At 37.1% G+C, this 16194-nt stretch overlaps 6 non-coding genes across 6 annotated transcripts; 2 read left to right on the top strand and 4 right to left on the bottom strand.

Moving 5' to 3' along the window:
• Nucleotides 1–13367: 13367 nt before the first annotated feature.
• LOC135049035 (U1 spliceosomal RNA) lies at nucleotides 13368–13531 on the bottom strand. Its single transcript, XR_010240807.1, has one exon. It is a non-coding gene; the product is annotated as a U1 spliceosomal RNA (small nuclear RNA).
• A 671-nt stretch (nucleotides 13532–14202) lies between these two features.
• LOC135048989 (U1 spliceosomal RNA) lies at nucleotides 14203–14365 on the bottom strand. Its single transcript, XR_010240764.1, has one exon. It is a non-coding gene; the product is annotated as a U1 spliceosomal RNA (small nuclear RNA).
• A 152-nt stretch (nucleotides 14366–14517) lies between these two features.
• Nucleotides 14518–14681, bottom strand: LOC135049032 (U1 spliceosomal RNA). The gene has a single exon (XR_010240804.1). It is a non-coding gene; the product is annotated as a U1 spliceosomal RNA (small nuclear RNA).
• Nucleotides 14682–15352: 671 nt separating this feature from the next.
• LOC135048951 (U1 spliceosomal RNA) lies at nucleotides 15353–15515 on the bottom strand. Its single transcript, XR_010240739.1, has one exon. It is a non-coding gene; the product is annotated as a U1 spliceosomal RNA (small nuclear RNA).
• Nucleotides 15516–15659: 144 nt separating this feature from the next.
• On the top strand, nucleotides 15660–15775 carry LOC135048993 (U5 spliceosomal RNA). The gene has a single exon (XR_010240767.1). It is a non-coding gene; the product is annotated as a U5 spliceosomal RNA (small nuclear RNA).
• Nucleotides 15776–16045: 270 nt separating this feature from the next.
• On the top strand, nucleotides 16046–16161 carry LOC135048992 (U5 spliceosomal RNA). Its single transcript, XR_010240766.1, has one exon. It is a non-coding gene; the product is annotated as a U5 spliceosomal RNA (small nuclear RNA).
• The last annotated feature ends 33 nt before the right edge of the window (nucleotides 16162–16194 follow it).

The raw sequence follows: 16194 nt of genomic DNA, 5'->3' as shown, positions 1-16194 counted from the left end.
TGACATCACTTGCTGCCTTTCCAATGAAGCAAGTTTAATTTAATAATAGGTGAAAAACCATCCCTACAAAGGTGTTAATCAGATACTTGGCTTTGTGGACACTTTTCAGAGCACAAATTTGTTAGCATAAAAATAAAGCCAGAAAATGAAGAGCTGTTTAATCACTCAATTGGATTTTTCTGCCAGCATATTTCTTTTTCTCTGCAACCCACTGCTAAATTGTGCTTCCTAGCTGTTTTTATAAAATCACTGAATCAAATCTAACTCTGATTACATCAGAGAAGGCCAGGTACCCTACACCATAACAGGGGGTTTGAAATTTTGACTTGTCTACTTAAAGATCACCAAAATCTGATAACAAGGTCAATTAAGTCCCTGGGTGGGATTGAACCACCAACCTTTTGGTTAATAGCCTTACACACTAACTGATTGCGCCACAGCGACACTTTGCAAAAGTACATACTGACAAAGGCTAATAAGCATTCATCTAGAACGATTCCTAGAAACATTTTAAAAAGTCAATAATGTGGAGAGTTTTTGTAAGATGTTTCTTCCATCAACCAATGAAGAAACACATTGGTACTTTCCCATGATGAGTGAGTGCTTCAGGATCTTTTGCACTTACATGTGCAGCAGAGTACTGTAATGGAAGCATGCTGGGTCCATAACCCAGAGGTAGGCATATTGAAACTATCCTCTGCTATATGCATTTTTTTTTGTTAATTAAAGTAATCCAAAACTGGGATTGATATTTTTGCTCTTTTATTTTTACTTAAAGTACAATAACTTTTACCATTTTAATTTGTTTTAATAGTATATTGACAGTATTGTTTTCTTTCAAAAATCCAATTAATTTTCTTTACCCGATTATTAAAATGGTAATTGACAAAAACAAACTACATTGTCACCAGAAGAGCAATACAAAATGTACAAGTGATATATTAAAATCATCTTTCCAGCTTGAATTTCAATGATGCATTGGGGCAACGATTTTGTGAGAAACATCTTCACCCTTAAATAAAGATTTTCTTAATTCCTTACCTGTGTGCTAATTAGATATCACCTTGTTTTCACATTAAACAGACTTCCACATGAGAAAACAGCAAAGATGCAGTGGCGTTAATGTTTCCTGGTGTCAACCTGTATTATTTCCGTAGATATTGAAATGAGGATGCATCTTGCTGCCTTTCCAATGAAGCAAGTTTAATTTAGTAATAGGTGAAAAACCATCCCTACAAAGATGTTAATCAGATACTTGGCTTTGTGGACACTTTTCAGAGAACAAATTTGTAATCATAAAAATAAAGCCAGAAAATGAAGAGCTGTTTAATCACTCAATTGGATTTTTCTGCCAGCATTTTTCTTTTTCTCTGCAACCCACTGCTAAATTGTGCTTCCTAGCTGTTTTTTTATAAAATCACTTAATCAAATCTAACTCTGATTACATCAGAGAAGGCCAGGTACCCTATACCATAAGAGGGGGTTTGCAATTTTGACTTGTCTACTTAAATATCACCAAAATGTGATCACAAGGTCAATTACGTCCCTGGGTGGGATTGAACCACCAACCTTTTGATAAATAGCTGAACACACTAACCGATTGCGCCACAGAGACACTTTGCAAAAAGCACATACTGACAAAGACTAATAAGCATTCATCTAGAACGTTTCCTAGAAAAACTTTAAAAAGTCAATAATCTGGAGAGTTTTTGTAAGATGTTTCACCAGCAACCAATGAAGAAACACATTAGTACTTTCGCATGATGAGTGAGTGCTTCAGGATCTCTTGCACTTACATGTGCAGCAGAGTACTGCAATGGAAGCATGCTGGGCCCATAACCCAGAGGTAGGCAGATTGAAACTATCCTTTGCTATATGCATTTTTTTTTTGTTCATTAAAGTAATCCAAAACTGGGATTGATATTTTAGCTTTTATTTTTACTTAAAGTACAATAACTTTTACCATTTTAATTTGTTTTAATAGTATATTGACAGTATTGTTTTCTTTCAAAAATCCAATTAATTTTCTTTATCCGATTATTAAAATGGTAATTGACAAAAACAAACTACATTGTCACCAGAAGAGCAATACAAAATGTACAAGTGATATATTAAAATCATCTTTCCAGCTTGAATTTCAATGATGCATTGGGGCAACGATTTTGTGAGAAACATCTTCACCCTTAAATAAAGATTTTCTTAATTCCTTACCTGTGTGCTAATTAGATATCACCTTGTTTTCACATTAAACAGACTTCCACATGAGAAAGCAGCAAGGATGCAGTGGCGTTAATGTTTCCTGGTGTCAACCTGTATTATTTCAGTAGATATTGAAATGAGGATGCATCTTGCTGCCTTTCCAATGAAGCAAGTTTAATTTAGTAATAGGTGAAAAACCATCCCTACAAATATGTTAATCAGATACTTGGCTTTGTGGACACTTTTCAGAGAACAAATTCGTTAACATAAAAATAAAGCCAGAAAATGAAGAGCTGTTTAATCACTCAATTGGATTTTTCTGCCAGCATATTTCTTTTTCTCTGCAACCCACTGCTAAATTGTGCTTCCTAGCTGTTTTTTTTATAAAATCACTGATTCAAATCTAACTCTGATTACATCAGAGTAGGCCAGGTACCCTACACCAAAAGAAGGGGGTTTGAAATTTTGACTTGTCTACTTACAGATCACCAAAATCTGATAACAAGGTCAATTACATCCCTGGGTGGGATTGAACCACCAACCCTTTGATTAATAACCAAACACACTAACAGATTGCGCCACAGAGACACTTTACAAACGTACATACTGACAAAGGCTAATAAGCATTCATCTAGAACGTTTCCTAGAAAAACTTTAAAAAGTCAATAATCTGGAGAGTTTTTGTAAGATGTTTCTTCCATCAACCAACGAAGAAACACATTGGTACTTTCCCATGATGAGTGAGTGCTTCAGGATCTCTTGCACTTACATGTGCAGCAGAGTACTGCAATGGAAAAATGCTGGGCCCATAACCCAGAGGTAGGCAGATTGAAACTATCCCTCTGCTATATGCATTTTTTTTGTTAATTAAAGTAATCCAAAACTGGGATTGATATTTTTGCTCTTTTATTTTTACTTAAAGTACAATAACTTTTACCATTTTAATTTGTTTTAATAGTATATTGACAGTATTGTTTTCTTTCAAAAATCCACTTAATTTTCTTTACCCTATTATTAAAATGGTAATTGACAAAAACAAACTACATTGTCACCAGAAGAGCAATACAAAATGTACAAGTGATATATTAAAATCATCTTTCCAGCTTGAATTTCAATGATGCATTGGGGCAACGATTTTGTGAGAAACACCTTCACCCTTAAATAAAGATTTTCTTAATTCCTTACCTGTGTGCTAATTAGATATCACCTTGTTTTCACATTAAACAGACTTCCACATGCGAAAGCAGCAAGGATGCAGTGGCGTTAATGTTTCCTGGTGTCAACCTGTATTATTTCAGTAGACATTGAAATGAGGATGCATCTTGCTGCCTTTCCAATGAAGCAAGTTTAATTTAGTAATAGGTGAAAAACCATCCCTACAAAGGTGTTAATCAGAGACTTGGCTTTGTGGACACTTTTCAGAGAACAAATTTGTTAGCATAAAAATAAAGCCAGAAAATGAAGAGCTGTTTAATCACTCAATTGGATTTTTTTGCCAGCATATTTCTTTTTCTCTGCAACCCACTGCTAAATTGTGCTTCCTAGCTGTTTTTATAAAATCACTGAATCAAATCTAACTCTGATTACATCAGAGAAGGCCAGGTACCCTACACCATAACAGGGGGTTTGAAATTTTGACTTGTCTACTTAAAGATCACCAAAATCTGATAACAAGGTCAATTACGTCCCTGGGTGGGATTGAACCACCAACCTTTTGGTTAATAACCATACACACTAACTGATTGCGCCACAGCGACACTTTGCAAAAAGCACATACTGACAAAGACTAATAAGCATTCATCTAGAACGTTTCCTAGAAAAACTTTAAAAAGTCAATAATCTGGAGAGTTTTTGTAAGATGTTTCTTCCAGCAACCAATGAAGAAACACATTAGTACTTTCGCATGATGAGTGAGTGCTTCAGGATCTCTTGCACTTACATGTGCAGCAGAGTACTGCAATGGAAGCATGCTGGGCCCATAACCCAGAGGTAGGCAGATTGAAACTATCCTTTGCTATATGAATTTTTTTTTTTGTTCATTAAAGTAATCCAAAACTGGGATTGATATTTTCGCTTTTATTTTTACTTAAAGTACAATAACTTTTACCATTTTAATTTGTTTTAATAGTATATTGACAGTATTGTTTTCTTTCAAAAATCCACTTAATTTTCTTTACCCTATTATTAAAATGGTAATTGACAAAAACAAACTACATTGTCACCATAAGAGCAATACAAAATGTACAAGTGATATATTAAAATCATCTTTCCAGCTTGAATTTCAATGATGCATTGGGGCAACGATTTTGTGAGAAACATCTTCACCCTTAAATAAAGATTTTCTTAATTCCTTACCTGTGTGCTAATTAGATATCACCTTGTTTTCACATTAAACAGACTTCCACATGAGAAAGCAGCAAGGATGCAGTGGCGTTAATGTTTCCTGGTGTCAACCTGTATTATTTCAGTAGATATTGAAATGAGGATACATCTTGCTGCCTTTCCAATGAAGCAAGTTTAATTTAGTAATAGGTGAAAAACCATCCCTACAAATATGTTAATCAGATACTTGGCTTTGTGGACACTTTTCAGAGAACAAATTAGTTAGCATAAAAATAAAGCCAGAAAATGAAGAGCTGTTTAAACACTCAATTGGATTTTTGTGCCAGCATATTTCTTTTTCTCTGCAACCCACTGCCAAATTGTGCTTCCTAGCTGTTTTTATAAAATCACTGAATCAAATCTAACTCTGATTACATCAGAGAAGGCCAGGTACCCTACACCATAACAGGGGGTTTGAAATTTTGACTTGTCTACTTAAAGATCACCAAAATCTGATAACAAGGTCAATTAAATCCCTGGGTGGGATTGAACAACCAACCTTTTGGTTAATAGCCTTACACACTAACTGATTGCGCCACAGCTACACTTAGCAAAAGTACATACTGACAAAGGCTAATAAGCATTCATCTAGAACGATTCCTAGAAACATTTTAAAAAGTCAATAATGTGGAGAGTTTTTGTAAGATGTTTCTTCCATCAACCAATGAAGAAACACATTGGTACTTTCCCATGATAAGTGAGTGCTTCAGGACCTCTTGCACTTACATGTGCAGCAGATTACTGTAATGGAAGCATGCTGGGTCCATAACCCAGAGGTAGGCAAATTGAAACTATCCTCTGCTATATGCATTTTTTTTTGTTAATTAAAGTAATCCAAAACTGGGATTGATATTTTTGCTCTTTTATTTTTACTTAAAGTACAATAACTTTTACCATTTTAATTTGTTTTAATAGTATATTGACAGTATTGTTTTCTTTCAAAAATCCACTTAATTTTCTTTACCCGATTATTAAAATGGTAATTGACAAAAACAAACTACATTGTCACCAGAAGAGCAATACAAAATGTACAAGTGATATATTAAAATCATCTTTCCAGCTTGAATTTCAATGATGCATTGGGGCAACGATTTTGTGAGAAACATCTTCACCCTTAAATAAAGATTTTCTTAATTCCTTACCTGTGTGCTAATTAGATATCACCTTGTTTTCACATTAAACAGACTTCCACATGCAAAAGCAGCAAGGATGCAGTGGCGTTAATGTTTCCTGGTGTCAACCTGTATTATTTCAGTAGACATTGAAATGAAGATGCATCTTGCTGCCTTTCCAATGAAGCAAGTTTAATTTAGTAATAGGTGAAAAACCATCCCTACAAAGGTGTTAATCAGAGACTTGTCTTTGTGGACACTTTTCAGAGAACAAATTTGTTAGTATAAAAATAAAGCCAGAAAATGAAGAGCTGTTTAATCACTCAATTGGATTTTTCTGCCAGCATATTTCTTTTTCTCTGCAACCCACTGCTAAATTGTTCTTCCTAGCTGTTTTTATAAAATCACTGAATCAAATCTAACTCTGATTACATTAGAGAAGGCCAGGTACCCTACACCATAACAGGGGGTTTGAAATTTTGACTTGTCTACTTAAAGATCACCAAAATCTGATAACAAGGTCAATTAAGTCCCTGGGTGGGATTGAACCACCAACCTTTTGGTTAATAGCCTTACACACTAACTGATTGCGCCAAAACAACACTTTGCAAAAGAACATACTGACAAAGGCTAATAAGCATTCATCTAGAACGATTCCTAGAAACATTTTAAAAAGTCAATAATGTGGAGAGTTTTTGTAAGATGTTTCTTCCATCAACCAATGAAGAAACACATTGGTACTTTCCCATGATAAGTGAGTGCTTCAGGACCTCTTGCACTTACATGTGCAACAGAGTACTGTAATGGAAGCATGCTGGGTCCATAACCCAGAGGTAGGCAGATTGAAACTATCCTCTGCTATATGCATTTTTTTTTGTTAATTAAAGTAATCCAAAACTGGGATTGATATTTTTGCTCTTTTATTTTTACTTAAAGTACAATAACTTTTACCATTTTAATTTGTTTTAATAGTATATTGACAGTATTGTTTTCTTTCAAAAATCCAATTAATTTTCTTTACCCGATTATTAAAATGGTAATTGACAAAAACAAACTACATTGTCACCAGAAGAGCAATACAAAATGTACAAGTGATATATTAAAATCATCTTTCCAGCTTGAATTTCAATGATGCATTGGGGCAACGATTTTGTGAGAAACATCTTCACCCTTAAATAAAGATTTTCTTAATTCCTTACCTGTGTGCTAATTAGATATCACCTTGTTTTCACATTAAACAGACTTCCACATGCGAAAGCAGCAAGGATGCAGTGGCGTTAATGTTTCCTGGTGTCAACCTGTATTATTTCAGTAGACATTGAAATGAGGATGCATCTTGCTGCCTTTCCAATGAAGCAAGTTTAATTTAGTAATAGGTGAAAAACCATCCCTACAAAGGTGTTAATCAGAGACTTGGCTTTGTGGACACTTTTCAGAGAACAAATTTGTTAGTATAAAAATAAAGCCAGAAAATGAAGAGCTGTTTAATCACTCAATTGGATTTTTCTGCCAGCATATTTCTTTTTCTCTGCAACCCACTGCTAAATTGTGCTTCCTAGCTGTTTTTATAAAATCACTGAATCAAATCTAAACATCAGAGAAGGCCAGGTACCCTACACCATAACAGTGGGTTTGAAATTTTGACTTGTCTACTTAAAGATCACCAAAATCTGATAACAAAGTCAATTAAGTCCCTGGGTGGGATTGAACCACCAACCTTTTGGTTAATAGCCTTACACACTAACTGATTGCGCCACAGCTACACTTTGCAAAAGTACTTACTGACAAAGGCTAATAAGCATTCATCTAGAATGATTCCTAGAAACATTTTAAAAAGTCAATAATGTGGAGAGTTTTTGTAAGATGTTTCTTCCATCAACCAATGAAGAAACACATTGGTACTTTCCCATGATGAGTGAGTGCTTCAGGATCTCTTGCACTTACATGTGCAGCAGAGTACTGTAATGGAAGCATGCTGGGTCCATAACCCAGAGGTAGGCAGATTGAAACTATCCTCTGCTATATGCATTTTTTTTGTTAATTAAAGTAATCCAAAACTGGGATTGATATTTTTGCTCTTTTATTTTTACTTAAAGTACAATAACTTTTACCATTTTAATTTGTTTTAATAGTATTGTTTTCTTTCAAAAATCCTATTAATTTTCTTTACCCGATTATTAAAATGGTAATTGACAAAAACAAACTACATTGTCACCAGAAGAGCAATACAAAATGTACAAGTGATATATTAAAATCATCTTTCCAGCTTGAATTTCAATGATGCATTGGGGCAACGATTTTGTGAGAAACATCTTCACCCTTAAATAAAGATGTTCTTAATTCCTTACCTGTGTGCTAATTAGATATCACCTTGTTTTCACATTAAACAGACTTCCACATGAGAAAACAGCAAAGATGCAGTGGCGTTAATGTTTCCTGGTGTCAACCTGTATTATTTCCGTAGATATTGAAATGAGGATGCATCTTGCTGCCTTTCCAATGAAGCAAGTTTAATTTAGTAATAGGTGAAAAACCATCCCTACAAAGATGTTAATCAGATACTTGGCTTTGTGGACACTTTTCAGAGAACAAATTTGTAATCATAAAAATAAAGCCAGAAAATGAAGAGCTGTTTAATCACTCAATTGGATTTTTCTGCCAGCATTTTTCTTTTTCTCTGCAACCCACTGCTAAATTGTGCTTCCTAGCTGTTTTTTTTATAAAATCACTTAATCAAATCTAACTCTGATTACATCAGAGAAGGCCAGGTACCCTACACCATAAGAGGGGGTTTGCAATTTTGACTTGTCTACTTAAATATTACCAAAATCTGATCACAAGGTCAATTACGTCCCTGGATGGGATTGAACCACCAACCTTTTGATTAATAGCTGAACACACTAACCGATCGCGCCACAGAGACACTTTGCGAAAAGTACATACTGACAAAGACTAATAAGCATTCATCTAGAACGTTTCCTAGAAAAACTTTAAAAAGTCAATAATCTGGAGAGTTTTTGTAAGATGTTTCTTCCAGCAACCAATGAAGAAACACATTGTTACTTTCGCATGATGAGTGAGTGCTTCAGGATCTCTTGCACTTACATGTGCAGCAGAGTACTGCAATGGAAGCATGCTGGGCCCATAACCCAGAGGTAGGCAGATTGAAACTATCCTTTGCTATATGCATTTTTTTTTTTGTTCATTAAAATAATCCAAAACTGGGATTGATATTTTAGCTTTTTTTTTTACTTAAAGTACAATAACTTTTACCATTTTAATTTGTTTTAATAGTATATTGACAGTATTGTTTTCTTTCAAAAATCCAATTAATTTTCTTTACCCGATTATTAAAATGGTAATTGACAAAAACAAACTACAGTGTCACCAGAAGAGCAATACAAAATGTACAAGTGATATATTAAAATCATCTTTCCAGCTTGAATTTCAATGATGCATTGGGGCAACGATTTTGTGAGAAACATCTTCACCCTTAAATAAAGATTTTCTTAATTCCTTACCTGTGTGCTAATTAGATATCACCTTGTTTTCACATTAAACAGACTTCCACATGAGAAAGCAGCAAGGATGCAGTGGCGTTAATGTTTCCGGGTGTCAACCTGTATTATTTCAGTAGATATTGAAATGAGGATGCATCTTGCTGCCTTTCCAATGAAGCAAGTTTAATTTAGTAATAGGTGAAAAACCATCCCTACAAATATGTTAATCAGATACTTGGCTTTGTGGACACTTTTCAGAGAACAAATTTGTTAGCATAAAAATAAAGCCAGAAAATGAAGAGCTGTTTAATCACTCAATTGGATTTTTCTGCCAGCATATTTCTTTTTCTCTGCAACCCACTGCTAAATTGTGCTTCCTAGCTGTTTTTTTTATAAAATCACTGATTCAAATCTAACTCTGATTACATCAGAGTAGGCCAGGTACCCTACACCATAAGAAGGGGGTTTGAAATTTTGACTTGTCTACTTAAAGATCACCAAAATCTGAGAACAAGGTCAATTACATCCCTGGGTGGGATTGAACCACCAACCCTTTGATTAATAACCAAACACACTAACAGATTGCGCCACAGAGACACTTTACAAACGTACATACTGACAAAGGCTAATAAGCATTCATCTAGAACGTTTCCTAGAAAAACTTTAAAAAGTCAATAATCTGGAGAGTTTTTGTAAGATGTTTCTTCCATCAACCAACGAAGAAACACATTGGTACTTTCCCATGATGAGTGAGTGCTTCAGGATCTCTTGCACTTACATGTGCAGCAGAGTACTGCAATGGAAAAATGCTGGGCCCATAACCCAGAGGTAGGCAGATTGAAACTATCCTCTGCTATATGCATTTTTTTTTGTTAATTAAAGTAATCCAAAACTGGGATTGATATTTTTGCTCTTTTATTTTTACTTAAAGTACAATAACTTTTACCATTTTAATTTGTTTTAATAGTATATTGACAGTATTGTTTTCTTTCAAAAATCCAATTAATTTTCTTTACCCTATTATTAAAATGGTAATTGACAAAAACAAACTACATTGTCACCAGAAGAGCAATACAAAATGTACAAGTGATATATTAAAATCATCTTTCCAGCTTGAATTTCAATGATGCATTGGGGCAACGATTTTGTGAGAAACACCTTCACCCTTAAATAAAGATTTTCTTAATTCCTTACCTGTGTGCTAATTAGATATCACCTTGTTTTCACATTAAACAGACTTCCACATGCGAAAGCAGCAAGGATGCAGTGGCGTTAATGTTTCCTGGTGTCAACCTGTATTATTTCAGTAGACATTGAAATGAGGATGCATCTTGCTGCCTTTCCAATGAAGCAAGTTTAATTTAGTAATAGGTGAAAAACCATCCCTACAAAGGTGTTAATCAGAGACTTGGCTTTGTGGACACTTTTCAGAGAACAAATTTGTTAGCATAAAAATAAAGCCAGAAAATGAAGAGCTGTTTAATCACTCAATTGGATTTTTTTGCCAGCATATTTCTTTTTCTCTGCAACCCACTGCTAAATTGTGCTTCCTAGCTGTTTTTATAAAATCACTGAATCAAATCTAACTCTGATTACATCAGAGAAGGCCAGGTACCCTACACCATAACAGGGGGTTTGAAATTTTGACTTGTCTACTTAAAGATCACCAAAATCTGATAACAAGGTCAATTACGTCCCTGGGTGGGATTGAACCACCAACCTTTTGGTTAATAACCATACACACTAACTGATTGCGCCACAGCGACACTTTGCAAAAGTACATACTGACAAAGGCTAATAAGCATTCATCTAGAACGTTTCCTAGAAACATTTTAAAAAGTCAATAATGTGGAGAGTTTTTGTAAGATGTTTCTTCCATCAACCAATGAAGAAACACATTGGTACTTTCCCATGATAAGTGAGTGCTTCAGGACCTCTTGCACTTACATGTGCAGCAGAGTACTGTAATGGAAGCATGCTGGGTCCATAACCCAGAGGTAGGCAGATTGAAACTATCCTCTGCTATATGCATTTTTTTTTTTGTTAATTAAAGTAATCCAAAACTGGGATTGATATTTTTGCTCTTTTATTTTTACTTAAAGTACAATAACTTTTACCATTTTAATTTGTTTTAATAGTATATTGACAGTATTGTTTTCTTTCAAAAATCCAATTAATTTTCTTTACCCGATTATTAAAATGGTAATTGACAAAAACAAACTACATTGTCACCAGAAGAGCAATACAAAATGTACAAGTGATATATTAAAATCATCTTTCCAGCTTGAATTTCAATGATGCATTGGGGCAACGATTTTGTGAGAAACATCTTCACCCTTAAATAAAGATTTTCTTAATTCCTTACCTGTGTGCTAATTAGATATCACCTTGTTTTCACATTAAACAGACTTCCACATGCGAAAGCAGCAAGGATGCAGTGGCGTTAATGTTTCCTGGTGTCAACCTGTATTATTTCAGTAGACATTGAAATGAGGATGCATCTTGCTGCCTTTCCAATGAAGCAAGTTTAATTTAGTAATAGGTGAAAAACCATCCCTACAAAGGTGTTAATCAGAGACTTAGCTTTGTGGACACTTTTCAGAGAACAAATTTGTTAGCATAAAAATAAAGCCAGAAAATGAAGAGCTGTTTAATCACTCAATTGGATTTTTCTGCCAGCTTATTTCTTTTTCTCTGCAACCCACTGCTAAATTGTGCTTCCTAGCTGTTTTTTTTTATAAAATCACTGATTCAAATCTAACTCTGATTACATCAGAGTAGGCCAGGTACCCTACACCATAAGAAGGGGGTTTGAAATTTTGACTTGTCTACTTAAAGATCACCAAAATCTGATAACAAGGTCAATTACATCCCTGGGTGGGATTGAACCACCAACCCTTTGATTAATAACCAAACACACTAACAGATTGCGCCACAGAGACACTTTACAAACGTACGTACTGACAAAGGCTAATAAGCATTCATCTAGAACGTTTCCTAGAAAAACTTTAAAAAGTCAATAATCTGGAGAGTTTTTGTAAGATGTTTCTTCCATCAACCAACGAAGAAACACATTGGTACTTTCCCATGATGAGTGAGTGCTTCAGGATCTCTTGCACTTACATGTGCAGCAGAGTACTGCAATGGAAAAATGCTGGGCCCATAACCCAGAGGTAGGCAGATTGAAACTATCCTCTGCTATATGCATTTTTTTTGTTAATTAAAGTAATCCAAAACTGGGATTGATATTTTTGCTCTTTTATTTTTACTTAAAGTACACTAACTTTTACCATTTTAATTTGTTTTAATAGTATATTGACAGTATTGTTTTCTTTCAAAAATCCACTTAATTTTCTTTACCCTATTATTAAAATGGTAATTGACAAAAACAAACTACATTGTCACCAGAAGAGCAATACAAAATGTACAAGTGATATATTAAAATCATCTTTCCAGCTTGAATTTCAATGATGCATTGGGGCAACGATTTTGTGAGAAACACCTTCACCCTTAAATAAAGATTTTCTTAATTCCTTACCTGTGTGCTAATTAGATATCACCTTGTTTTCACATTAAACAGACTTCCACATGCGAAAGCAGCAAGGATGCAGTGGCGTTAATGTTTCCTGGTGTCAACCTGTATTATTTCAGTAGACATTGAAATGAGGATGCATCTTGCTGCCTTTCCAATGAAGCAAGTTTAATTTAGTAATAGGTGAAAAACCATCCCTACAAAGGTGTTAATCAGAGACTTGGCTTTGTGGACACTTTTCAGAGTACAAATTTGTTAGCATAAAAATAAAGCCAGAAAATGAAGAGCTGTTTAATCACTCAATTGGATTTTTTTGCCAGCATATTTCTTTTTCTCTGCAACCCACTGCTAAATTGTGCTTCCTAGCTGTTTTTATAAAATCACTGAATCAAATCTAACTCTGATTACATCAGAGAAGGCCAGGTACCCTACACCATAACAGGGGGTTTGAAATTTTGACTTGTCTACTTAAATATCACCAAAATCTGATAACAAGGTCAATTACGTCCCTTAGTGGGATTGAACCACCAACCTTTTGATTAATAACCATACACACTGAGGCAGCACAAGGGAACTCTCGAAAGAAGAACAAGGCTAGAGGAAGAACTGAAACAAAGAAATCTGACTTTTACTAGAGCTGACCAGAGGAAAGCACAAACACAGTCCCCCACTACCACAAATAATGCAGTTGAGTTTCCCACATTTGGGGAAATCACATGGGTCAGCATACCCAGAATGCAATGAATGAACCTCACCCTGGGAGAACAATCTTCAAGACCATGGTCTCTCCTATGCAAAATAAGTATGATTTGGGATAGGGCTGGGGAGGGCCGCTGCTCAGGCACATCTCTGTCAAGTAAAGGAGATTCAACTGAGGCAGCACAAGGGAACTCTCATCTGGGGACAACAACTGCAGGGAGAACACATATTTTCAGATGAACATGGGAGGGCAGAAGGCTGCCTAATACTGAAGCACCCCCAAACAACAAACCAAATGCAACAACTAGTGCAAGCATTCCTGGGGGAAGGCCTGCAGCAGATGGATTTGCATATGGTGATGCCATCCAAGCAGTGGGTCAAAGTTGGCTTCAACCCTCGTCTGCATATGAAAAGAGAAAAGGGGCGTGCAGGGCATGGCGGCCTTTTGCGGCGCTTGGATGACCCCTAGTTCGCATTACACACCTCCACCCTCCTTCGGTGTGGGGCTCATGTTGGCTATGCCCCAGCCCCTGAAGCATTCAAGCTGATTTCTTGCAGCAGCTGGGCACTGTAACTGCTCCAGAGCTGCTCTGTAAGGCAAGTAAAAGGGTGTGGGCCCTGCAGCACTACCTGTAGTTTGCATTGTGCGTTGGAAGGCACGAAGTAAGCAGACGGGAGAAGTCAGGATAGTGCGCAAGGGCATAGAAGGGAGCGGCTCAAGAAAAGAGAAGTGGAAACAGACAGCAAACTAGGCTGGAGAGAGACCTGAGACAAAGAGATCTGAATTATACGAGAGCCGACCAAGGGAAACACAAATTATGCAGTCAAGTTTCCCACATTTGGGGAAATCACAGGGGCAGCACAACTAGAGTGCAATGGGTGAGCCTTGCCCTGGGAGAAGCACCTTCATGATCATAGTATCTCACCTGGCAGGTAAGTAGGAGTTGGGCTAGAGCTGGGGAGGGTCGCTGCTCGGGCACCCCCCTGTCAAGTGAAAGAGATCCAACTGAGGCAGCACAAGGGAACTCTCGAAAGAAGAACAAGGCTAGAGGAAGATCTGAGATAAAGAAATCTGATTTTTACCAGAGCTGACCAGAGGAAAGCACAAACACAGTCCCCCACTACCACAAATAATGCAGTCGAGTTTCCCACATTTGGGGAAATCACAGGGGTCAGCATACCCAGAATGCAATGAATGAACCTCACCCTGGGAGAACAATCTTCATGACCATGGTATCGCCTATGCAAAATAAGTATGATTTGGGATAGGGCTGGGGAGGGCCGCTGCTCAGGCACATCTCTGTCAAGTAAAGGAGATTCAACTGAGGCAGCACAAGGGAACTCTCATCTGGGGACAACAACTGCAGGGAGAACACATATTTTCAGATGAACATGGGAGGGCAGAAGGCTGCCTAATACTGAAGCACCCCCAAACAACAAACCAAATGCAACAACTAGTGCAAGCATTCCTGGGGGAAGGCCTGCAGCAGATGGATTTGCATATGGTGATGTCATCCAAACAGTGGGTCAAAGTTGGCTTCAACCCTCGTCTGCATATGAAAAGAGACAAGGGGCGTGCAGGGCATGGCGGCCTTTTGCGGCGCTTGGATGACCCCTAGTTCGCATTACACACCTCCACCCTCTTTCGGTGTGGGGCTCATGTTGGCTATTCCCCAGCCCCTGAAGCATTCAAGCTGATTTCTTGCAGCAGCTGGGCACTGTAACTGCTCCAGAGACGCTCTGTAAGGCAAGTAAAAGGGTGTGGGTCCTGCAGCACTACCTGTAGTTTGCATTGTGCGTTGGAAGGCACGAAGTAAGCAGACGGGAGAAGTCAGGATAGTGCGCAAGGGCATAGAAGGGAGCGGCTCAAGAAAAGAGAAGTAGAAACAGACAGCAAACTAGGCTGGAGAGAGACCTGAGACAAAGAGATCTGAATTATACGAGAGCCGACCAGGGGAAACACAAATTATGCAGTCAAGTTTCCCACATTTGGGGAAATCGCAGAAGCAGCACACCCAGAGTGCAATGGGTGAGCCTTGCCCTGGGAGAAGCACCTTCATGATCATAGTATCTCACCTGGCAGGTAAGTAGGAGTTGGGCTAGAGCTGGGGAGGGTCGCTGCTCGAGCATCCCCCTGTCAAGTAAAGGAGATTCAACTGAGGCAGCACAAGGGAACTCTCATCTGGGGACAACAACTGCAGGGAGAACACATATTTTCAGATAAAAATCTTGGTCATGCTCTGGTTTCTCTTCAGAACGAACAAATCTTTCGCCTTTTACTAAAGATTTCCGTGGAGAGGAGCAAAACCGAGTTTTATCTCAATTTTTGCATGCCCCATCTTTTTGGGGTTTCTTTTATCGGTTTAAAGATAGAATGAGTGTGCTTTAATGTAAGCTCATTTGCATAGAAATGACAGTAAATGTTTGTTTCTTTTCAAACAGAACTTTCTTGACCATGCTACTTGCTTGAAAGATCTGGGAGCACATGGAATACAGTACAAACCATGCTTATAGCAAGGAGAAGACAGGTGAGAAATCTGCTTTCTTTCAAATTGGGCGCTCACTTTGATCTGAATAAGGACTGCTGGCACGGCACTCAGGCGACAGGTGGAATCTTGGTCATGCTCTGGTTTCTCTTCAGAACGAACAAATCTTTCGCCTTTTACTAAAGATTTCCGTGGAGAGGAGCAAAACTGAGTTTTATCTCAATTTTTGCATGCCCCATATTATTGGGGTTTCTTTTATCGGATTAAAGACAGAACGAGTGTGC

The sequence above is a fragment of the Pseudophryne corroboree genome, unplaced genomic scaffold, assembly GCF_028390025.1.
Source record: "Pseudophryne corroboree isolate aPseCor3 unplaced genomic scaffold, aPseCor3.hap2 scaffold_984, whole genome shotgun sequence".
Classification (NCBI taxonomy): domain Eukaryota; kingdom Metazoa; phylum Chordata; class Amphibia; order Anura; family Myobatrachidae; genus Pseudophryne; species Pseudophryne corroboree.
This window is presented reverse-complemented; position numbering and strand designations above follow the sequence as displayed.